Consider the following 24,080-nt stretch of genomic DNA (forward strand, 5'->3'; position numbering starts at 1 on the left):
GGGGGGGGGGGCGGGGAAGCTATCATTGTGGGGATATGTAAAAAGAAAGAAAGGCAAAGCCATACCCAGAAGCCATCGATGATGATGCCATTTCTAGGTTGGCAAAGGACTTGCTACTAGAAGGATGTTGTAGTAATATGCAATGAACGCCTCTCCTACGGTAAATGTCGAGTTCCTTATTCCAAAATGTCTTCTGCTTCCCTGTCTTCAAATCTCTTCCTTAAGGGGAAATTCCTAATGAGCTCGTCACAGTCCAGATCGGTCTCCTGAGTTCAATAATCCTGTATCCATGGCCCACCAGCCTCCATACATGTATATTTTGCAGGTATGGCAAACTCAACCTGCTCCACGAGATGAAACGTCTTACTGCTCCAGTACCCATATCCCTTCTCTACTCCCCATCTCAGGGAGCGCTTCCAGCCATCCACTCAGCAGAGCCAGTGTAGGGAACTCTTCTTCAGCTCCACCCTTCCCTACATCAAATCTCACAACTTCTGTCAGCTCTATCTCCTGAACATCGAGTTCTGTTGTCTGTCTCCAGCACCACCACATGAATCCTATTTCCGTGGAAGATTTATCTTCCATGTTGGTCTCCTGGGCTCCTTATCTGCTCTAGGCATCCCACCCCCATTTTGTCCATTCTGTAATCAGAGTGGTTTTTCTCCAATTCAAACTTTGCTCTACTCTCCCACCTAAGGTCATTTCTGCTCCCTCGGTACAGAATAAAGTTCCAAAGAACGACTTACAAATGTCTTCAAATTTGGGCTCTTGCTTCAATTTCTAGCCTGTTCCCTGCTGCTCTCATTTGTTTAAAAAGATTTTGAGAGAGCATGAGCAGGGGAGAGGGGAACAGACACCTTGCTACACAGGGAGCCCGATGCAGGGCTCGATCTCAGGACCCTGGGATCACCTGAGCCGAAGACAGATGCCCAACCAACTGAGCCACTCAGGCACCCTGCTGCTCTCCTTGTAAGCTGCACCAGACTCTTTTGGTGCCCAGCACACCTCTTTTGGCTCTACCATGTCAGTGTGCAGAAACCAGCTTCCAGGGGAGAGCACCTGCTTGTAAAAGCGGGAGGCCTTCTCCAGTGCCTCAGAAAGCTGCTCTGAGGAGTACCCATGGCAGGCCGGAAGAACCAGGTTGCTGACGCCGGAAGTTTGCTTCAGCCGGTGATGGGGATTTGGTGATTGGAGTCCACAGCTCCTTTGCCCCTCCAGCGAGATGACGGAGGTCTGTGTTCTATATCATTTTCCGGAGTTTCTCCTCCGAACTGAGTTCTTGTCACCTCTGTGGTAGCTGGCTTGACAACATTCACCAGCTATCTTTTCTTTCTGATCTCACTTTCTCACTCTACCCCTGGTATCTTCATTCACCTCCCAAATAAGCCTCTGTACTTGAATCTTTGTCTCAAGTCTGGCTGGGGAACGGGGGACAACTGAGACCTATCACTAGGCTCTGGTGTTCCCACGGGACTTCCAGTTCTCCAAGCCCATCATGTACTTTCCCATTTAGAATATCCATTTGGATAGAATATCCATTAGTATCTACTCCCTTCTCTGTTCTTCTGGAAAACTTCTACTCCTTTACAACTCAACGCTGCCTCCGCTCTGAGCTTTCTCAATCTTTTGTACCATGCTATTCAGCTGAATTGATTTTTTTCTATGCTCTATAGTGCTTTGTACGTATTTTTAATTTATTCTACATATCCACTGGTATTTCTGCCCACATGTGTCTCCTCCATGGAGCTAGGTGTTTTTTAAGATCAGGAATAATTTCCCATGGTCTGGACCACTGGTTGGCATGTGAAAAAGTGATCAAAACATTTTGGAGAATTAACAGATGGACACGTTTGGAGTTAGGAATGCGAAAGAGTCCTCTAGTAGCTGATTGCTCCATGGAAATATATTCAGTAAATTCAACGTAATTATGTACTTATTTTAAAAAGATTTTAGAGAGAGTGTGAGCGGGAGGAGGGGCAGAGGGAGAGGGAATCCCCAAGCAGACTCCCTGCTGAACGCGGAGCCTGGTGCGGAGCTGGATCTCAAGACTCTGAGATCATGATCTGAGCCAAAAGCAGGAGTCGGCTGCCCAACCCACTGAGCCACCCAGGCGCCCTACGTTCGACATGGTTATTGAGCACCTGCTACACGGCAAGTAGCAGGTATTTGAGATTCAATACCGGGCAAAACACAGTTCTCCTTTCTGGTGGAGCTGACATTACAGCACAGGAGATAGTAAATGACAAATATAATAAACTAGTAAATTTTGTATCGTTAGTGTGGTTAGAAGCTAATATAAGCCATGGGCGGGGGGGGGGGAAGAGGACAAGCAAATCGAAGTGCTGGCAAGGAGTGGCAGTGGGAATGCAGGTTGTAAGTAGTCGAGTATAATAGGATCCAGAAACCGCCGCAGTAGAACCCCAGAAGAGGGTGTGTGATTAGGCTGGAGTCGTTCTGAAGGTTAGTTGACAAGGTTAATTACCAACACGCAGCACAGTAATTTCGCTTCCAGTGGGATAGACATTTGTGCTGCTCAGTATACAAGCCCTATTCTATCCAGGCATGTAATATCCTTAGTTAAAAATGACTGCTTTCTTAGCCATGTGCTCCCCAGGCAGATTGCCTGCTGTGAATCCAATTTTTAATGCAAAATGTTTTTCTGGCACAGAAGTGCACTGCCAATTTATTAAAGTTTGTGGAGAGAAGGATACCAGTAGACAAAAGCATATTAGAGAGGGGTGCTATGTGTGAGGAGATAAAGTGGAGGGGGGAAGCAGACGTTCTCCACTAAACTCACGTCTCCCTAATCATCAGTCAGCAAAACCATTTAGGTTGAAAGAAAAAAAATATTACCTGGGTGATCTCAGTGATTGTGCTGTACCTAATATACTAATAACACAGTGAATTTATCTTTCGAACTTTCTCGAAAAGAATTGCAGAGTAGGGGGTTAAATGGGATCCGGGGGTATAAGAATACTTTTAGGAATTAATGGTTTAAATAGGAGACTGACAGATTCTAGGGGAGATAATGGCTCACCGTAACAAGAGGCCCTAAAAATAAAATCCTGAAAGCCTATCCACAAAGGGTCTCAGGAAGGAAGGAGAGGCAAGAGGCACTTCAGCGAGTACCATGTCACAGAGAACTCTGTCAAGTTTGGGGTCTGTCAGGAGGCTGGAGCCTTCAGGGTTTCCCCCGGGAGCCCCCACATCCACAGGAGATGGGATGCCAAGGGGGCTGCTTAAAATTTTGAGGGGATCCCTGAGCACATGGTAGCATCCAGATCCGTTACAGGGTACATGGGGTAATTCACACTCAACCCTGGGCTGCACGGTTAGCTCATCTCTCTCTCTCTCTCACTGCGCCTCAGCTCCTCGCACTGAGGGTTCCAATAGGGAGAAACTCCTGAACTTTCCAGGTGTTCTAAGCCATTTTGCACCTTCCTGTCCCTTTCCAGTCCCTCCTTCCAGCTCTATCCTTTCACTCCTGCCTCCTGTCCAGAGGACTGACTGCCCACTCTGCGACATCCCTATAGAGCATTTCCTCGCCTTTCTTTTCATAGCACATCAGGGCATTTTCTCTCTAGCATTTGTCTGTCTTAATCACAGTATAAAACCCATACCGGCAGAGTTCCTCCTTGCATCATATCCCATGTGCCTAATGCACGACTTGGATCCGTAAAAGCTGAGTAGATGAACAGAGTTAATGAATTACTGTAATGAAAGGGTGGTGGGAAGCATTTAACAATCCAATGTACGTTTCTTTAGTAATTTAAAGTGTACCACGTAGCAACCTTCTCACGAGGGTATATTATTATTTCTATTTTTCTAATGAAAAATGGTGGCTCAGAGGGTTAGGCGGTCTATGTCCCAAAGACAGCCAGGTCCTCATCCCTGGGACCTGTAAATGTTACATTATATATGGTAAAAGGGATTTTCTTTTGCAGCTGTGATTAAAGATTTGGAGATGGGGAGGCTACCTTGGATAATCAAGGCGGACCCAAGTATCCTTAAAAGAGGGAGATAGAGGAAGACTTTACTGCAGAAGAAGGCAATGTAATGACCTCAGTAGAGAGCGATCTATAGATGCTAATGTTGGGTTCGAAGATGGAGGAAGGGGCCACAAGCCAAGGAATGCAAGGCAAACAGCCTAGACCCTGGGAGACAAGGAAATGTTCTCTCTCTTACTCTCGGGAGGGGGCGTCCTACCGACACCGCGATATCTACCCAGTGAGACCCATGGCCTGGTTCTGGAGGTCAGAAGGAGAATACGTGTGTATTGTTTTAAGCCACCACGTTGTGGTCATCTGTTACAGCAGCTACAGAAACTCACGTACCAAGGTTCCAAGTGTCAGTCAAGAGTAGATGTATTGTCCCGACTTGGGAGCTGTGCCGTGAAGAGCGGCGTAGTTTTGGATGAGTCTTACTTAACCTCTTAGTCTCAGGGCAGAAAGCTACATGGGACCGTTCTTGCAGGAAGAGTATCATACAATGGCCTCGTTACCCGTTTGTGAGGTGGGCTGAGGAGCACCTGATATTTACCTTAGGACTGTCCTTGTAGGTAGGACACTTCCGGAGAGACGTAGCCGGAAGCCGAATTCACTGTGCCCTGCCCACCACCCAAATGCTTCACAGCAGTCCTGCTGGGAGGGTCCCAAGGAGCATCCTGCAGCCCTGGGAGAGTGGGGGCTGCAGGTGGGACAGGGAAAGGGGTTCCCTCTTGCTGAGGGGAGGAGAGGTGCTTCATACCCACATGCAACACCTTGCATCATCTTTTTGAATGCTCAGCAATGGTGTCATTATTTTTAGAGGAGGAAAATGAGGATTAGAGAAATTAAGCACTTTATCCAAGGTTACATGGTTAGTGGCTGAGCTGGGACTAGAACCCGCATCCCTCTAGTTTCATTCCTAGGTTTGCACCTCACATCAGCGCCGTGGTTCTCAGGGTGGGACGAGCAGCATTAGCAAGACCCGAGAATTTATTAGAGATGTAAATTCTCAGCTTTCATCTCGAATCAGAAATTCTGGGGTGGGGGTAGGGAGCAGGAATCTGCATTCGAACGACCTCTCCAGGTGATTGTGAGGCCTGCTCAAGCTTGAAAACCACTGCCCTCTGCTGTTCCTCTTGGAGTCCTTGGGAAGGATGATGGCCCTGTTGGCCCAGGCCCAGGCTACTTGCTTCTCTGAGTCAGTCCTTAGCACGAGCAGTAGTAAGCGGCCAATGTACGCAGTGCAAGGACATTCTAGATTTGCCATCCTGAACAGTGGCTGAGGCATAAGGCCTTTTGCCGAAGGGAGGGGAGGAATCCACAGATTCAGAGATTCTGACTGCCTAGGGAGTGAGTTTGATCTGAAACACTTAGTAAGATACAAGTACACATCATCTCCCCTCTAAGAGTTGTTGTTAGCCTCAGACAAGCAAAGGAAACTGCTATTTCTGTTGACACCATAGCTACGTTTTTAAAAGCACCTGCTTGTATCTGGAATTCTTGGTGCTAGATATGGTCCCTGTGTTCTTGGAGCTTATACACCAGAGAATGAACTTCAGCCATGAGAAGCCTGGAGAACTCCTATCACAGAATGAGCAGGGCCTGAATTGGATTCCGGTTGAGGGTTTCAGGCCTCTGTGTTCTCCTGGACTCATGAAAGATGTAGCGACCTTGGACATTCTTGGATGATCTATCTAGGAGGTTCTTTTCTGGCACAGATATTATAGGTCACATTGCCCCAGTCCACCCCCGGAAAGCCCTCCTGGTCTGCAAATGTCTGGCCACCTCCTCACACTGTGTGCTGTGGGAACAGCGTACATGGGTCTCCTTTCTGAATCATTGTGCTTTACTCCCACAGAGCCAGAGCGGGGAGGTGGCAGGCTGATGAAAAGCAGAGGAACAGCGCAGTCTAACCTAGTAGTAAGATAGTAGTAAACTGAAGTGTATATATTTTGGTGGGGGAAAGGACTCTCGAGAGAAAAGCTTTCTAGGCAGTAGCCCTGAAGAAATAATCGTGAGTAGGGTGAATGGAGAAAGACCGAGTTCTGCTTCCAGTTGTTCCTTTGTGCTCTCAGCTGCTTCCAACATAGTTTGCAAAGTGCAGGCAAAGGTTACATCCGCTCAATAGTTATCCAGCCAGTGACTGGAGTTTTTGATCTTACATCATTTAATCTAAACTTTTCTGTCCCCAAGCTGGAGTGAAACCCACAGAAGCACCAAAGCCTTACTTATCCTGCCTTTACGCTTGTGCCACAGTATTCTCATCCATCCATTCATTCTTTGATTCATTCAAAAACTATTTAGGGAGCAAGTAGTATGTGCCAGGAATCGTGCTGTGACAGATACACTGGGTGAGAAAAAGCAAATGTACTTCCTGCCCTCATGGAGCTTACAGTCTGGGGTGGGAGCCAGACTTTATTAATTTTTTAGAGAGCATGAGCTGGGGAGGGGCAGAGGGAAAGGGGGGAGAGAGAATCTCAAGCAGACTCCCTGCTGGGCACAGAACCCAACGACGTGGCCTGAGATCATGACCTGAGCCAAAATCAAGAGTTGGAGGCTTAACTGACTGAGTCACCCAGGTGCCCCAGGAGACAGACATTAATAATCACAAGCAAATGTAAAACAGTGACTCCAGTGGTGTTGAGGGAGGAGTTAACAGGGCATGGAGGGCACGGAGGGTGGGAGAGGGGACAGAATCCCTGCAGAGATTGCATATGAGAAGAGACTTGGAAATGTGAAGGATGGAAAGGCCAGAGTGAACGGAGGGGAGACAGGGAGGGAGAGAGGGGAAATAGGGAGAGGGATGGAAGGGGGAGAGAAAAAGAAGAAGAGGGTAGGGGGGAGAAGGAGAGGAAAGGGGGAGGGAGGAAAGATAAAAGAGTAGACAGAGATAGGGTGAGGGAGAAGAAATTGAGAATGAGGGGTGTGTGGCAGAACTTTCAGGGTATTACAGACCCATCTTTATCCAAAAAGCAACAGATTTCAGCAGGAGAGTGTTGTGATCAGATCTGCATTTTGAAGATACCACCTTGGCTTCTTTGGAAAGCCAGGGGCTAGAGAGGGTGCAGGAGAATTGTTTGCAGGTTGCTTTTGGCAAGTGATGGTGGTAGCTAACCTTGTGTGTTAGTGGAGGGGATGGAGGGAATATCTATTTAAAAAGAAAAATTAAGAGGATTTGGTGATAGATCAGTTATAGAACAAGAGGGAAGGATCAAGGATGAATCCAGCTTTGGACTTAGGCAATAATAATGACCCATATTGTGTCTAATACACACAGGTACTCTTCTAAGTGCTTTAATCATTTTAAGTCAAATATGAGAAATAGGATTATTATCCTTATTTATAAATGGGGCATCAGAGGCACAGAGAGATTAAGTGTATTTCCTTAGATCACACAGCTAGTAATTGACAGTATCATGACTGGAATCTAGGCAGTCTCCCTCCAGGTTCTGTGATCGTAACTGTCTCTTCTACAGTAAATATCTCTGACATTGAACTATCTCTTGGAAAACATGGGTAGAGACTCCTTTAGATAGACATGCATGGAAACTTATATGGTAAATTATCCTAGGTTCAGCCCAGTCTCCACTCTTAACTACATCAAAGAGCAGGGACAGTGGGAGATCTACGGCCTGCTAGAAGGACTTGGAAGCCTGGGATGTGGAAAGAACAGGAACAGAGGCAGCTGCGCTGTTAGAGGAAGGAGGATAGAATCAGAGCCAGAAAGCATGACTAACCACATGATGGGAAGAGAGCAACTGACCACTCTAGTCCTCTGATTCCTGACCTTGAAGAAGGGGGCCACCACATTGAATTGCTAAGTAATGAACACAGAAGGCATAGCATAGTGATCAGCATATGATAAATACTTTTTTTTTTTTAAATCAAAGTATAGTTGACACACAATGTTGCATTAGTTGCAGGTGTACAACACAGCGATTCCGCAAGGCCATAGGTTATGCTGTGCTCACCGTAAGTGTAGCTACCATCTGTCGCCCTACAATGCTTTTAGGGTATCATTGACTATGTTCCCTATGCTGTGCCATTCGTCCCCATGACTTCCAGTGATACATTTGAGTCTGCAGTAGGGGAAGCAGGAAGGATATGGCTCATACTTGTCCATCTTTCAAAAATGTGGCTAATCACAGCACTTGTGGAAGAGAACAGGTGTGGAAAATGGTCATAAGGACAGAGTGAATCCATCTCAGTGAGGACAAATGGTACTAAGGCAGAGCTTACTGGTGAGCTGGCTGGGTTTGTTTGTTTGTTTTTGATGTGTAGTTGACATACAATATCATGTTAGTTTCAGGTGTAAAACAGTGATTCAACATTTATGTACATTACCAAGTGATCACCACCGTAAATCTAGCTACCATCTGTCACTGTACAAACTTGTTACGATATTATTGCTGTATTCCTATGCTGTACATTACATCCATGTGACTTATTTTATAACTGGAAGTTTGTACCCTTCCCCTATTTTAATCCCCACCCCCCCTTTCCATCTGGCAACCACCAGATTGTTGTCTGTATTTGAATCTGTTTTGTTTTTTTTTTAGATTCCACATATAAGTGAAATCACACAGTGTTTGTTTTTCTCTAACTTATTTCACCTAGCATAATTCCTTCTAGATCCATCCCTGTTGTCTCAGGTGGCAAGATTTCATTCTTTTTTATGGCCAAGTAATAGTCCATTGTATATTTATACCACGTTTTCTTTATCCATTTATCCATTGATGGAAGCTTACATTGGTTTCATATCTTGGCTATTTGGAATAATGCTGCAATAAACATAGGGGTGCATGTGTCTTTTCAAATTAGTGTTTTCCTGTACTTTAGATAAAAACCCAGAAGTGGAAGTGCTGGGTCATATGGTAGTTGTATTTTTAATTTTTGAGGAACCTCCATACTGTTTTCCACAGTGCACCATTTTGCATTCCCATCAGTACTGCATGAGGGTTCCCTTTTGTCCACATCCTCACTAATACTTGTTATTTATTGTCTTTTTGATAATAGCTATTCTGGCAGGTGTGAGGTACATCTCATTATAGTTTTGATTTGCATATCCCTGATTAGTGGTGTTGTGCACGTTTTCATGTGTTGGCCATCTGTGATTTCTTTTTTGGAGAAATGTCTGTTTAGGTCCTCTGCCCATTTTAAATTGGATTTTTTTTTGGGGGGTATTGATTTGTATGGATTCTTGATATATTTTGGATATTAACCCCTTATTGGTTAGATCATTTGCAAATATCTTCTCCCATTAAGCAGTGTGATGCCTCCAGCTTTGTTCTTCCCTCTCAATATTGCTTTGACTATTCAGAGTCTTTCATGGTTCCATATAAATGTCAGGATTATTTGTTCTAGTTCTGTGAAAAATGCCATGGGTATTTTGTTAGGGATTGCTTTTAAATCATAGATTGCTTTGGATAGTATGGACATTTTAACAATATTAATTCTTTCATTCCATGAGCATGGTATATCTTTCCATTTATTTGTATCTTTCATCAGTGTTTTATTGGTTTCAGAGTACAGGTCTTTTACCTCCATAGTTAAATTTATTTTCAGGTATTTTATTCTGTTTGATGCAATTGTAAATGACGTTTTTTTCTTTAAGTCTGTATTTTCATTCCAATTAACATGTGTAATATTAGATTTGGTGTACAATATAGTGATTCAACACTTCCATACAACACCCGGTGCTCATCACAACAAGTGCATTCCTTAATGGATTGTTTTCTTAATTTCTCCTGCTACTTTATTATTACCATACAGAAATGCAACAGATTTCTGATTATTAATTTTGTATCCTGCAACTTTAATGAATTTATTTATTCTAGTAGTTTTTTTGGTGGAGTCTTTAGGGTCTCATATCATCTGCAAATAGTGACTGCTTTACTACTACTTTTCCAATTTGGATGCCTTTCATTTCTCGTCTGATTGCTGTGACAAGGACTTTTAATGCTATGTTGAACAGAAGTAGTAAGAGTAAGCATTCTTGTTTGTTCCTGATCTTAGAGAAAATGCTTTTATCTTGTTAGCTGTGGGTTTATTATATATGGCCTTTATTGTGCTGAGAAATTCTCTCTCTCTATCCACATTGTTTTTATCATGAACGGATGTTGAATTTTATCAATTGCTTCTTCTGCATCTGTTGAGATGATTACACGATTTTTATCCTTATTTTCGTTAACGTGGTGTGTCATGTTGATTGATTTGTGGATATTGAACCATCCTTGCATCCCTGGAACAAATCCTACTTGATCATGGTATATGATCCGTTTAATGTATTGTTAAATTCAGTTTGTTAATATTTTGTTGAGAAATGGCTGGGTTGTTTAAGCATGTCTGGAAAGACTTTGTTACCTGACCAACTGCTGAAAGCCAGTGTTGGGATTAACAAATCACTAATTCACATCTTCAGCCTCATAGCTCTGGTTGAACAGGCTTTCAGGCTGGGGATCAGAATACTGTACTCATTTTTACTTTTTAAAATTTAAAGGGCTGCTAATTTGCCTCAGCTCTCCTAGGTAATGGCCAGCCAAAGACTGGTACTCAGCTGCTTAATTCCTACTTAATTCCTGGGTGTCCACTATTTAAGAACATGAAGTTTGCAGTAATGGCTTTCAGTAAATGAAGAGAAGCCTTCTCAAATTCAGGAAAGAAGTATCCATCTGTGACAGGGCTTCTTAAACTTTGATGTGCTCACAGATCATCTTGGGGTCTTGCAGAAGTGCATATTCTAAGTATTCTATTCTGGTCTAATTGTATTAGTTTTCTTTTTTATAATTAAAAATTTTTATTTAAATTTTTGAGGTTTTAATTGACATAATATTAGCCTCAGGTATAATAAAATGATTTGATTCTTGTATATATTGCAAAATGGTCACTCCAATAAGTCTAGCTAGTACTCACCATACATAGTTACGAAACTTTTTTTCTTGTGATGAGAACTTTTAAGATGTACTCTTAGTAACTTTCCAATATGCACTATAGTGTTATTAATTATAATCACCATGCTGTACTTTACACCCCCATGAATTCCTTATTTTATAACTGGAAGTTTGTACCTTTGGACCCCCTTCATCTAATTTTCCCACCCCACCCCCTACCTCCAGGAATCACCAATTTGTTCTCCACATCTATGAGCTTGCTCTCTCTCTTTTTTCCATATATAAGTGAGGATATGCACTATTTGCCTTTTTCTGACTTCTTTCACTTAGTACAATGCTCTAAAGGTCCATCCATTCTGTTACAAATGGCAAGATTTTCTTTTTTATGCTAAATTTCCATTGTATATTATGTCACATTTCTTTTATCAGTTCATCTGTCAGTGGACACTTAGGTGTTTTTCATACCTTGGCTGTGGTAAATAATGCTGAAAGGAACACGAGGATGCATATATCTCTTTGAGATAGTGATTTCATTTCTTTCAGTTACATACTCAGGAATGGAATTGCTGGATCATATGGTAGTTCTTTTTTTAATTTTTTGAGGCACCTCCATACTGTTTTCCATCGTAGCTGCACCAATTTACATTCCCACTAACAGTGCATGAGGGTTCCCTTTTCTTCACCTCTTCACCAACACTTATTTCTTGTCTTTTTTGATAAGCCATTCCAACAGGTGTGAGATGATATCTCATTGTGGTTTTCATTTGCATTTCCTTGATGATTAATGATGTTGAGCACCTTTATGTGTACCTGTGGGCTATCTGTATGCCTTTGGAGAAATGTCTAATCATGTCCTCTGCCCATTTCTGGGGGAGGGGTGGGGGGGAAGAGGGAGAGAGAGAATCTTAAGTAGGCTCCACACCTCCAGCATGGAGCCCAATGTGGGGCTTGATCTCACAATCCTGAGATCATGACTTGAGCTGAAATCAAGATTTGGATGGTTAACCAACTCAGTCCCCCAAGCACCCCCTCTGGCCATTTTAAAATTGGATTGTGTGGATTTTTCTATTGAGTTGTATGAGTTCTTTATATATTTTGGATATTAACTCCTTATCGCATATACAATTTGCAAATATTTTCTCTCATTCAGTAGGTTGTCTTTTCATTTTGTTGATGGATTCCTTTGCTGTGCAGAAGCTTTTAGTTTGATGTAGTCTCACTTATTTATATTTTGCTTTTGTTGTTAGATAAAAAATCATTGCCCAGACAAGGAGCTTGCCAATTTTTCTTCTCAGAGTTTTATTGTTTCAGGTCTTACATTCATTAAAATCTTTAATCCCTTTTGAGCTTTTTGTATGGTGTAAGATAGAGGTCCAGTTTTATTGTTTTGTATGTGGCTATCTAGTTTTCCCAACATCATTTGTTGAGGAGACTGTCTTTTCTCCATTGCATATTCTTTGGCCTCTTGTCAGAATATAATTGGCCATATATGTGTGGGTTTATTTTTGGGTTCTCTCTTCTGTTCCATTGATCTATGTGTCTGCTTTTTATGGAAATGCAATACTGTTTTAATTACTGTAGCTTTGTAATATGGTTTGAAATCAGACAGCATGATGCCCCCAGCTGTGTTTTTTCTCAAGATGCTTTGTCTATTTGTGTTTCCATACCAATTTTAGGATTGTTCTAGTTCTGTGAAAAGTTCCATTGGAATTTGATAGGGATTGCAAATATTGAATCTGTACAGTTTTTGGGTAGTATGGTCAGTTTAACAATATTCTTCCTGTCTATGAGCACAGAATATCTTTGCATTTCTTTGTGTCATCTTCAATTTTTTTCATCAATGTTTTATAGTTATCAACGTATGAGTCTTGGTTGAATTTATTCCTAGGGGTTTTATTCTTTTTGAGGTAGTTGTACATGGGATTATTTTTTAAATTTTTCTAGCATTTCATTATTAGTGTGTAATAATGCAACATTATTTACGTATATTGATTTTATATATTGTAACTTTACTGAATTTGGCTCTTAATTCCAAAAGTTTTTTGGAGTAGAGTCTTTAGGGTTTTTAATATATGTTATCTGAAAATAGTGGCAGTTTTACTTCTTCCTTTCCAGTTGAATGCCTTTTATTTATTTTTCTTGCCTAATTGCGCTGGCTAGGATTTCCAATACCATGTTGGATAAACGTGAAGAGAGTGGGTATCCTGTCTTTTTTTTTTTTTTTTTAAGATTTTATTTGACAGAGACAGCCAGCAAGAGAGGGAACACAAGCAGGGGGAGTGGGAGAGGAAGAAGCAGTCTCCTAGTGGAGAAGCCTGATGTGGGGCTCGATCCCAGAACGCTGGGATCATGCCCTGAGCCGAAGGCAGACGCTTAACCACTGCGCCACCCAGGCGCCCCTATCCTGTCTTATTCCTGGTTTTAGAGAAAAAGTTTTCAGCTTTGCAACATTGTATCTGATGTTAGCTGAGGGCTTGACATATATGAACTTTATTATGTTGAGGTGTGTTCCTTCTACATTCACTTTGTAGAGAGGTTTTGTCAAGAATGCATGTTGAATTTTGTCGAGTGCTTTTTATGCATATATTGAAATGATATAATTTTTTTTATCTTTTGTTAATGTGGTGAATCACATTAATTGATTTGTAGATGTTAAGTCATATTTGGATCCCTAAAATAAATCCCACTTGATCATGGTGTATGATCCTTTTAATGTGTTGTTGAATTCAGTTTGCTAATAGCGTGTTGAGGAATTTTGCATCTGCGTCCATCAGGGATATTAGCCTGTTAGTTTCTTTTCTGTGGATTCCTTGTCTGATTTGTTATCAGGGTAAAGCTTGTTTCATAAAATGAGTTTGGAAGTATTCCCTCCTCTTCTACTTTTGGGAAGAGTTAGAGAAGAATTATTATTAAATCTTTAAACATTTGGTAGAATTCATCTGTGAAGCAGTCTGGTCATGTAGTTTTTTTATGGGGAGGTTTTTGACTACTGATTCAATCTCCTTGCTAGTAATAGGTCTGTTTAGATCTTCTGCTTCTTCATGATTTAGTTTCGGTAGGTTGTATGTTTCTAGGAATTTTTCCATATCTTGTAGGTTGTCCAATTTGTTGGTGTATAATTGTTCATAGTAGTTTTTTATGATCTTTTGCTCTCCTCCATTATTAGTGTGTCACTATTTCTCATTTTAGGTCTGTTAATATTTGCTTTATATATTTAAGTGCTCTTATGTTGGGTGCTCAAATATTTAAAAATGTTATATATCCTCTTGTTGGATTGACTCCTGTATCATTATGAAATGGCCTTGTCTCTTCTTGCAGTCTTTTAAAATCTATTTTTCTGATATAAATATAGCTACCCTAGCTTTTGTATGGTTTCCATTTGCATGGAATATATATATTTTTTAAATTAAGATTTTATTTATTTGAGAGAGAGGGAGAGCACGAGCAGGAGGAGGGACAGAGGAAGAGGAGAGAGAAACAGACTCCTAGCTGAGCAGGGCGCCTGAAGCAGGGTGTAATCCCAGGACCCTGGGATCATTCCCAGGTGCTCTGGGAATATTTTTTCTATCACTTCACTTTCTGTATGTGTCCTTACATCTGAAGTGAGTTTCTTGTAGACAGCACATAGTTTGTATTGTTTTCTTCTCCATTCACTCTCTGTCTTTTGGTTGGAGAAATTAGTCTGTATATATTTAAAGTAATTGTTGATAGATATATACGTATTGCCATTTTGTTACTGTTTTCTGGCTCTTCTGTAGTTCTTCTGTTCATTTCTTCTCTTGCTCTTTTCTTGGATGATTTGATAATTTTCTGTAGTAATAAGGGGCGCCTGGGTGGCTCAGTCAAGCATCTGCCTTTGGCTCAGGTCATGATCTCAGAATCTTGGGATCGAGCCCCACATCAGGCTTCCTGCTCAGCAGGGGGTCTGCTTTTCTCTCTCTCTCTCTCTTCCTCTGCCCTTCCTCACTGCTCCTCTCTCTCTCTCAAATAATTAAAAACTTATAAAAAAAGGAATTTTCTGTAGAAATATGCTTAATTCTTTTCTTTCTCTTTTGTGCATATATTACAGATTTTTGATTGTAGTTTTCATGAGGCTTACATATAACAACTTATATTTATAACAATGTTTTTTAACTTGATAGCAACTTAAGTATAAACAGATCTTAACCTCTACATTCTATCTCCCTTCCCTTCATGATTTGTTTTTGATGTCACAATTTACGTATTTTTATCTTGTGTATCCCTTAACTATTTGTTATAGTTTTACTACTTTTGTCTTTGAAACTTCATCCTAGTTTTATAAGTGATTAATTCACCATCTTTACATTAGATTATTCTAAATTTTACCATGTATTTATCTTTACCCATGAGATTTATACTTTCATAGGTTTTTCTGTTTCTAATTAGTGCCCTTTATTTTCAGTTTAACAAAGTCTCTTTAACATTTCTTTTGAGGCCAATTTAGCACTGAGGCTTTAGGTTTTTCTTGTCTAGAAAACTCTTTATCACTTCTTTAGTTCTGAATGACAACATTTCTGGGTGGAGTATTTTTGGTTGGAAGTTTTTTTCTTCCAGCACTCCGAATATACTATGCCACTTTCTTCTCACCTATAGGGTTTCTGCTGAAAGATCTGGCTGATGGTCTTATGGGTTTCCCTTGCATGCTTTTCTTGCTGCTTTTAAGATTCTTTCCTTTCCAGGGCACCTGGGTGTCTGTCGGTTAAGCATCTGCCTTCAGCTCAGGGCATGATCCCAGGGATCATGAGCAGGGAGCCTGCTTCTCCCTCTCCCTCTGCCACTCCCCCTGCTTGTGTGCACGCGCGTGTGCTCTCTCTCTCTCATATATATATATATTATTTTTTTTTAAAGATTTTATTTATTTATTTAACACAGATAGAGACAGCCAGCGAGAGAGGGAACACAAGCAGGGGGAGTGGGAGAGGAAGAAGCAGTCTCATAGCGGAGGAGCCTGATGTGGGGCTCGATCCCATAACGCCGGGATCACGCCCTGAGCCGAAGGCAGACGCTTAACCGCTGTGCCACCCAGGCGCCCCAAATATATATTTTTAAAAGGGTTCTTTCCTTGCCTTTAAGTTTGACTCCTTAATTGTAATATATCTCAGTGTGGATCTCTTTGGTTTCATCTTATTTGAAACTCTCTATGCTTCCTGTATCTGGATGTCTGTTTCTTTCAATTTAGGGATTTTTCAGCCATTTTTTTTCTTTAAGTATGTTTTTTTGGCCCTTGCTCTCTCTCCTTCTGGGGTCCTGTGACACAAATGCTGGTCTGTTTGATGGTGTCCCTTAAGTTTCTTAAGCTATCTTCACTTTTTTGTGTGTTTTTATGTTTTGCTGCTCTGATTGTATGAGTTCCAGTGATTCTTTCTTCTGCTTCATCTGGTCTGCTGTTGAAACCTTCTATTATATTTTTTAGTTCAGTTATTGTATTCGTCAGCTCTGTGATTTTCATTTGGTAATCTTGTAAATAATTTAATCTCTTTATTGAAGTTCTCACTGTGTTCACCCTTTCTCCTCCCCAGTTTGGGGAGCACCTTTATAACCACTATTTTGAACTCTATATCCATTAAATCACTTAAATCCATTTCATTAGGGACTTTTTCTGAAATTTCATCTTATTCTTTAATTGGGAACATATGCCTCTGTTTTTTCTTTTCTTGACTTTCCGTGTTGGTTTCTCTGCATAAAATAAAACAGTCACCTCTCCTAGTCTTGAAGAAGTGATCTTGTATAACAGATGAACCCTGTCATTCAAGTGTGCCCTAGATCTTTGTTGTTTCTCAATCCTTTGTGATTGTCCAAGCAGCCTATTTTATTTTTACTAAGTCTCAGTAGTTGAGGGTGTGCCAAGAGCTGTCAGGATCCCAAAGGGGAGAATCTCAGTCAGCACATATTGATTGAAAGTCACACCCTCAGGAAGCTGCTTTTTTTTTTTTTAGGTTTTATTTGTTTGAGAGAGAGAGATAGCCAGCGAGAGAGGGAACACAAGCAGGGGGAGTGGGAGAGGAAGAAGCAGGCTTCCAGTGGAGGAGCCCGATGTGGGGCTCGATCCCAGAACGCTGGGCTCATGCCCTGAGCTGAAGGCAGATGCTTAATGACTGCACCACCCAGGCGCCCCAGGAAGCTGCTTTTAGATGCAAATATATATAGTCCTTTGAGAATGCAAGCATCAGTGCCACTGGCTACCAAAGCCACTGGATCTAGAGGGGTCCCCTTGGCAGCAGTTACAAAAATCATGGCACCTGACAAGTGTACAAACTCCTTTCCAGGAGATACCAGCCATCTGAAGCAAGGCAGAGGGGGAGGGCAAAGATGACATCCACTAGCCTGTGTCCCAGGAGTGGTTCTAGGTAGGTCCCTAAATGTGACAAACCAGAAGCCTGCCCCTCAGACCTCAACTATGAAGATACACAAATATGTACTGGCTTTTGATTGCTGCCATGACAAGTTCCCATTTTGTCATGGCTTAACAAAACAGCCATTCATTATCTCACAGTTCTGCAGGTCAGAAGTCTGGGCACAGCTGCTCGGTTGCTTCTCTGTTCTGGTTTTACAACGTTGGAAACCAGGTGTCACAGGTTGCATTCTTCCTCGAGGCTCTGGGAATGTATCTGCTCCAAGCTCACTCATGTCAATGGCAGAATTCAGGACTGAGATCCCTGTTTCCTTGCCACCCACTGGCCGGGATTTATTCTGAGTTTCTAGAGGCTGAGTGTATTTCTTGTTTCGTGGCTCCCTTCCTGCATCTTCAAAGCCAGTGACTGTAGGTCACCTCCTTTTCACATCTTGAATTGAATTCTCTCCTCTGCCTTCTTGGCTTCCTTTCACTCCATCCCTCTGACTGGCTGACGTTGGCCCACATGGATAATTCAGGATAATCTCCTTATTGTCAAGTTATTTGATAGCAACCTTTAATTCCATCTGCAAAACACCTTCCCAGCAGCGAATAACACACAGATAGGAATCTTAGGGAGCCACTTCCGCACTCTGCTGCCGTGCTAACCAACTCCCAGCTACCGGTGCTGCCGTACACGTTCAGTGGCAAGGCCCTAAAGCACGGGCTTTATTGAGTGAGTGCCCGCGGTATTACATGTGTTTTAGGGCCAGTGACAGAATCTCCATGAAATTTCCTGAGATTTCCCTTTTACATTGAATAGAAGGGCTGGAGCGGTTCACGGGTGATGCTGAAGATGAGAAAAACTGAGGTATAGGCCCAGAGAGCTATGCTGATGCCTTTCAGAATCAAGAGTAGAACTTAGTTGTCTAGGGTTACTTCCTCCCTGTCATTTACTCCATTATTCTATTTTTTGATTTATTGGCTATTCATCTATCGGCGAAAGAGTTCCCAAATGCCTACCCTATGACAGACATTTTGCTAGCTCTATGCGCTGTAAGACATTTACAGACCTCGCCCCCATGAAACAAACTTGTAGTGAACATCACACACTCCCGCAGCTAAGTAGGTACGTATCATTGCTACGAGAGTCAAGCAGAGGCTTCCATGAGGGCTTATAATAAGGAGATCTTCAGAAGATGAAGAAGTGACATTTTAATGGAGGCCCAGATAATAAATAAATGTTAGCCAGGTATAGATGATTAGGAATGGGATAGCATTAAAGTAGGGGGAATGGCATGCGGGAAAGTTCTAAGGCACAAAGCAGAAGAGAAAAAGCAGGGAAAGTCCATGTGGCTGGAAAACATGATGGGAGGGAGAGAATGGCATGAGATGAATTTAGAGAAGGGGGGGGCTCCGATTGACCATGGCCTTGATGGCCATAGGAAGGTATTTCACCTTTATCCAAGGTGGAATGGGAAGCCATGGGAGGGTTTCCAACAGTAGAGCTTTGTGTGAGCTTTGAGTTTTTAAAAAGAGCATTCTGGCTGCCGTGTGGAATAGATCAGAAGAAAGTAGGCACATGGGGAGTGTGGACATAAGGGGTGCATTGGACGAGGCTAGAAAGGAAGTTTTGCAGCGGTTCGCGTGTGGAGTAGCTTCACCTGGACGTAGCCTGATTAGATTGGGGCAGTAAAAGTGAAAGACAGGAAATGAATCTGAAATGTATTTTGGAGGTAGAGTTGTCTTGACCTGCAGATGGGGTAGATGGGGAGTGGGGAGAGATGGTCAAGATGATTCCTGATTTCTGCCACGTGTGTGGCTCTTCTCATGACACAAGTCAGTTACAGATCATATCCTTATACATAAAAAGTTTACATTTTCTGGATAGTTTAGGTGTTATTATAACAGTTATGATTCAGGGGGCAAGAAAGTCTTATGTAATACCACCTGGAAGGAAACGGTTTCACCAGATTTGTCAAAGGAGCTCATGGAATTTGTATTATGGGATGACTTCAGCTTTGTAACGTTTCACTGTGTTCCTCCTATCTCCATTCTGTTTCTTTCTCATTTCATCTGGGGCTAGAAAATGCAAATGATGGCCCCCCAGGCAGAGGAAAAACTAGCATGACAGGAGGCATCCCATCCTCATTTCTTAACAGCCACTGCCTCCTTTCCCCTAGGTCCATTCTAATTTCTTTTGCCCACATGGCCGATTGGTTACTGCTAGTTCTCATGATGATATTGATATCCACTCCTGGCTTGGGTCACACACAGCGCTGTGTGGCCATGTGTGTAGTCTCGGGTAGAATGTTGCTCTATTCACAGGAGACAGCAGGGGCCCTGAACCAGACATCACCGATGAAAACCTAGAATCCTCATGTAAGCTCCATGGCCATAACCTGAAGCTGCTTTTGACAGACATTTTCCTTGGCTCTTGTTTTTTTTCCTGGAGACTCTGATATCAGATTGTCTGGCTTTAAATTAATCCCACAACTTCCATTTATCAATGGGGTGCCTGAGGCATTTACCTCATCTGCTCTCCCACTTGTTAAAAGAGAAGAAAATCAGGCTATTGGTAGTAATTAGTGGAATAACCCATACAAACATTCAGCACAGAACTCTGCTCATAGGAAGTGCGCCCTATGGGGGAATTACTGTTATTTTCATCCTTAGGGAAGAAAGGTGCTGGCACATGACTTTCCTTTTGCTCTCTGGTAATGATAACTTAGGGGGCAAAGTGTTGTGTTGTTTGTTTGTTTTCATAGAAGGAAAAGAGGATTCTGAGCAGGCCCTTGTCCCCAAGTATGGTCTTGCAAACAGACCATGCCAGATTTGTTGCTCTGGCCATGGACATCACAGTGAAAAGAAGCTATGGGCCGCCTCCTCTCATGTGAGCTATTCTGACAGCTGAGCTCAGCTTAGTACCCTGTCCTTTTATTTCGCTGGCTCAGTGCAGCCGGTCCTCTAGGGACTGAAGCAAATATGCTACTCCTTAGCATTTTGTCTGAATGAATGCTTTTCAGATATGCTGGCAGAAGGCCATGAGTTGACTTGATGGGGTCCTTAAGTAAGTCATTTGGCCTCTCTGGAAAGATGGTTGATGACTCTATCAAGGAGACAGAAGGAGGGCAACAGCCCATCTATGGCTTTTATAAGTTGACCTCTGTGATCTTTCTATCTCCTCCCTCCAGCTGCCCACACTGCCCACTTGTTGCCATCTCTGTCCGCAGACCCTTTAATGGTTTTGTGCCCTTGAACCAGTTCTCTCTCCAGGGAATCCTTCTCCAACATCCTCCCCTTCATTGACTTACAAATTCCTGCTTATCCTTCAAGACGCAGGTGAAATGTCATTTCTCACTTAAGCCTTTTTATTCATTCATTCTGCAAACATTTATCAAGCAAGGCACCGTGCTACACATACGAGCTAGAGCTGCGAGTAAGACAGACGAAGCCCCAGCTTTCACGGTGCTGACGTTCTAGTGGGAGAGACTGACTGTAAACAAGTAAATGCATCATAGAATGTCATGTTGTGATAAGTGCTATGAAAAGACCAGAAAAGGTAGGCAGGTGTGGGATGCGTGGTGGAGGGAGCTACTTTCCACGGGAGCTGTTTTTGAACTAAGACCTGCTGGATGCGGAGAAACCAGTCATGTGAAGAGCAGCGGTCTTGATGCGTAAGCACATTAGTTTTGTTTGAAGAACAAAAAGAAAGTTGTTACGACTGGAGCAAGATTAGCAAGGGGGAAGGGGCATAAGAAGACGTGAGAACGATCTCAGGTAAGGAGTTCAGATTTGATCCCGAGCAAATAGGAAGAAAGGGGAGAAATCTGATTTTTGTGTTGATAATAGCTCTCTGCTGTCTCCATGGAGAATGGACGGGACAGGACAGAAAAAGAGAGGAGGGGAGAGAAGCAGGAAGCCCAGTTGGGAGGCTCCTGCCCCAGCCCTGGATGGAGACGATGACCCAGAATTACAACTGTGGACCATTTAGAGACTTATTGGAAGGTGCGGTGAATGAGACTCTGCTAAAGGATTGGATTTGAGGGCAAAAAAAGAAGAGTTACTGGGTTTTGGATTTGAGCAACTGGCTGGCTGGATTGTAACGCCATTCGTGGGGTGGGAGACATTTGGAGATAATATGTGGGGGATTGAGCAGTCTGAAGTCTGTTTTGGACGTGTTAATTTTGACATGCCTGTTAGCTATCTGAAGGGAAATGTCACGTAGCTATTTGGAACTACAGGTAGAACTCTTGAGAGAAGAGATCAGAAATATGTATCTATAGTATATATGTAAATTCCCCACCCCCAGCACAAATAGTGAATTTCTACCTCCTTTGCAGAGTTAATATTAAGATCCCAACAGATCCCAGGTTCTCCCGCCTCTGTAGGTCCTACATCACGTCATACATATTAAAATTCACCTTTATCCTACATTAAATTTAATTATATGTGGTTCCTTAAGAGCTGAGTTGCAATTGACTAGTTTGACATGTTGCATTTTGTAGACATTTAATTAAAATACCACCTGATTTTGCACATTTCAGAGATAACTGTATTTTTAATGGTGCACGCTATTTTTGGAAGCCCTTAGAAAGCTCCTCGTGCAAGGGCAGGGAACGTTTAGCACTTAATTGGGAAAGTCAGCTTGCTCTTCTAGACTGCCCTGCAATATTTTTACGCGCTTTTAAAGGCGCTTAAATAGCTTCATCGTACAGTCATGTGTTTTTGTGTCTGTGCCTTCCATTAGACTCTCAGCTCTGTGAGGGCAAGAAGGACCTCAGAGCTTGCCTGTGACAAGGACTTACTGTTCATGAAAGCAGTGAAGCTGAGGTCATGAAGAGAAAAGGCCAAGTCTAGGGATCCTTTGTCTTCTACCTGCAGTGCAGAAAGGGCTCCTACCCCCGCCTTGCAACATGTGTCATATGGACTCNNNNGCCCCCCCCCCCCCCCGGCATTCTTCAAAAGGAGGCAGTTTTGTGCAGAAAGTTGATGTTGTGGGCTCCATTCCCAACCACACCCTTGACTAGCTGTGAATCTTGCAACAGGAAGTTCATCTCCACAGGCCTCTGAGTTTCTGTGGGCCAAATTAAAGCCATTTTAGTGGAACTCTATCAGCCTGAAAATATTAGATTCTTAAAATAATGTAGTCTTTCCTAAAAGATCCTACACTTCAGGGCTCAGGAAGTGTTTCTGGGAATTTTTCAAAGCAGGGATGCAAAATATATTGTCTGTTGCCGGATACCTGGCTTTGAAAAAGCAACAGTTGCCCCCCACATTGCCTCTTGTAGAGAGGAGATCTTGCAAGAAAATGCTTCAGTAATAGGACGCGTGTCTTTCTGAGTCCTTTGCAGTTAGAGTGGAAAGGAACTGCTGACATTCCCGGGCCCCAGACTGGCCCTGTGGGACTTCGTGATGCTGCCTTAACGGCATCCTTCTTGCCCAAGAATTGACTCTGGGCCACATGTTCCCCTCTCATGATGAAGAGGAGACACGATTACATGCATCACAGCCCCACCTCTAGTGCCAGTAGCTCCAACGAGCCACAGTGAAATTACGTCCCTCTTGGCTACGCCCGTCTACATTTGTCAATGGCTCCAAAGTATTCTGCCGAGAACGTCAGATTTTATGGGTTTGCAACAAAAATAACACTGGGACATGGCTGTCACCCAGAAGCAGGTTAATACTTTCTGTCATTGACGCATACTGATTTGGAGCCCAGGGCCCAGCGTGGGCCCGGGAGGTCAAGCTGCAGCTGGCCTTTGAGTTCCCTCTACCATTTTGTGTTAGAGGACGGAAGGAGGGAGTGGTGAGCTGGCCAGGCCCTAGTTTAACGTTGCCTCCAACTTTCTCCAGATTCACCAGGCTGTCTGTCATTTCTCTTTGCATGAAGCTAAAGGATGATAGGAAAACAGTTAAGAATATTTTAGCTGCCTGATATTCACATGCACACAGGTGGCAGTTTCCTGAACATGAAGAGTAGAGTGTTGAGTGGAAACAATGAGTCCGATAGAAGAGATCGGCAGCACGATGATAAGCCCCTAACACTGGGGTGAAAGTGAGGCACGTCTGATCCATCCGCAGTTGGACACTGGTGATTAGCAAGGCCTGTCACAGGTGCGGGCGTGGAGAACGGGCACGCTACTCATCTTTTGGAAAGCGTTGAAGTGTAGATCCTTCCTGACTAATCCGTTAAATGTTGAATCACTGTTCTTTGGGGCAATTAGATTAAACTATTAAAACAATTGACTTCTTCCCTGAGCCATCTCTTCTCTAGCAGGTTCCCCGGTAATGTTCCTCCTTCTCTTGTCCCATCTACTTAGTTAAGCCTCAGCCCCCCCTAGCTCCAGAACCAATCTGAGTTCCACTTACTCCAGGAAACTTGCCTTGACCAGTTCAATTCAAAGGAATTTCCGCCAGTCTGAACCTAACAACTTAGTGTCCGAGTCATTTGAGGAGAATTCACTGATGTTAATTGTCTTCCTGCTAAGCTTTATTTTTATTGTTCTGTCTGGTTGTGTAATCCCAATCAATTTCAAGCCCATCTGCCTCAGCTTTCTGGTTGGTAAACAGAAGATTATGATAATTTGTAAACAAAGCATACTTCTGCGGTAGAGTTTTTGTGAGAATTGACATAAGGATGCATATACTCTATATTCCCACATTGTGCCAACATAGTAAGTGTTCAATAAAATTAGTCCCCGTCTCCCACCCTCATAATGGGATTTCATGACAGCAGAAGCTCTCTCTAACACGATTTTGTATCCCTAGATCTTTTTTTTAATTCTTAAAAAATTTTTTTAAAAGATTTTATTTATTTATTTAACAGAGAGAGAGACAGCCAGAGAGAGA

General features: G+C 42.6%; 1 protein-coding gene across 1 annotated transcript in view; it reads right to left on the bottom strand.

Annotated features, from left to right (window-relative positions):
- Positions 1-24,080, bottom strand: part of PCSK5 (proprotein convertase subtilisin/kexin type 5) — a 456,163-nt gene that overhangs the window by 121,673 nt on the left and 310,410 nt on the right. The window lies entirely within an intron of this gene.

Source organism: Ursus maritimus, unplaced genomic scaffold (genome assembly GCF_017311325.1).
Source record: "Ursus maritimus isolate PB19 unplaced genomic scaffold, ASM1731132v1 scaffold_34, whole genome shotgun sequence".
NCBI lineage: Eukaryota > Metazoa > Chordata > Mammalia > Carnivora > Ursidae > Ursus > Ursus maritimus.